This window comes from Odontomachus brunneus, unplaced genomic scaffold (genome assembly GCF_010583005.1).
Source record: "Odontomachus brunneus isolate Ranch 3 - 2012 unplaced genomic scaffold, Obru_v1 Obru_scaffold_079, whole genome shotgun sequence".
NCBI classification, from domain to species: domain Eukaryota; kingdom Metazoa; phylum Arthropoda; class Insecta; order Hymenoptera; family Formicidae; genus Odontomachus; species Odontomachus brunneus.
Window position 1 is genome coordinate 919,725 of NW_022639529.1, and position 865 is coordinate 920,589.

The 865-nt window shown below is 28.9% G+C and overlaps 1 pseudogene; it reads right to left on the reverse strand.

Annotated features, from left to right (window-relative positions):
• Positions 1-222: 222 nt before the first annotated feature.
• LOC116847529 overlaps positions 223-865 on the reverse strand; it is a 5,859-nt pseudogene continuing 5,216 nt past the window's right edge.

Consider the following 865-nt stretch of genomic DNA (forward strand, 5'->3'; position numbering starts at 1 on the left):
AATGTCCTATTCAGAAACATTTCTTCTACATAATAGCTCAGAAATGTAGCAGAAATATTTCTGCAACATTTCGGAGCTATTATGTAGAAGAAGCGTTTCTGAATAGGACATTAAATATATATGTTATGTATCTAATATGTAACGTTTACTATTTGCATAGTGGGTATGGTTTACTTAATAATATAAGGTAATAGTAATGGAGGGAAAGTCAGTACAAAGTAATACGTTTCTGTAGTTTGTAATTTGATATACGTACAGTATTAATATTGTACAGTAATAATATAACATATTATGTTTGTTACAAATTTCTAAATATATAAAATAAAAGTTTTTATAATTATATAGAATGTTTTTTCATAACATCAGTCATGTTATTTAACTTATATATATCGCAATATTTACGTTAATTAGCATTTTGCGATAAAGAATACATGATTGCATTTCTTTTATCGTTACCTTCGTCTCCTACATCTTGAAATGTTTCTTGTGTTATTTGTTGTACTAACAATAAGAGGCACATCTATAATATCATTTCGTAATAAATAAATATTATGCAAAATACAGCAAGCTATAATATACTTGGGTATTAAATCCGTTCTTAGCATCGCAAGATTGTCTAAGAGACTTCGAAAACGACCTTTAAGCAATCCTAATGATCTTTCAACGATCATTCTGGCACTAGAGTGACATTTATTAAATTTTGCTTGTCTTTCAGATAAATTACCATAATCCTTAAATGGAACCATTACATATTTTAAGAGACGATATGCTGCATCGCCCAAAATGTGACTATCGTTTGGAAAATTTTCTTGCGTGAACATATTTTCGATGTTTGACAATCTGAAGACACGCATGTCATGTACCG